Genomic DNA, 205 nt, shown 5'->3' on the forward strand with positions numbered 1-205 from the left:
TATAATACCTATTGTTTCCTTCCATACAGTGGGCACTTTTTTTTTAAATCAGAAGAAATTAAGAGGAAAACTCCTATTTACTAATTTTCTCTTTAGTTTGTATCTACAACACCCATTTTATTTTTTGGACTTAGATGATTGGATCATCTAAGAAGATGGCAAAGCTTCTTAAAACTATTTTCATCACTCCATTTAAATAAGAAGA

Source organism: Trichechus manatus, unplaced genomic scaffold, assembly GCF_000243295.1.
Source record: "Trichechus manatus latirostris isolate Lorelei unplaced genomic scaffold, TriManLat1.0 scaffold00240, whole genome shotgun sequence".
Taxonomy (NCBI): domain Eukaryota; kingdom Metazoa; phylum Chordata; class Mammalia; order Sirenia; family Trichechidae; genus Trichechus; species Trichechus manatus.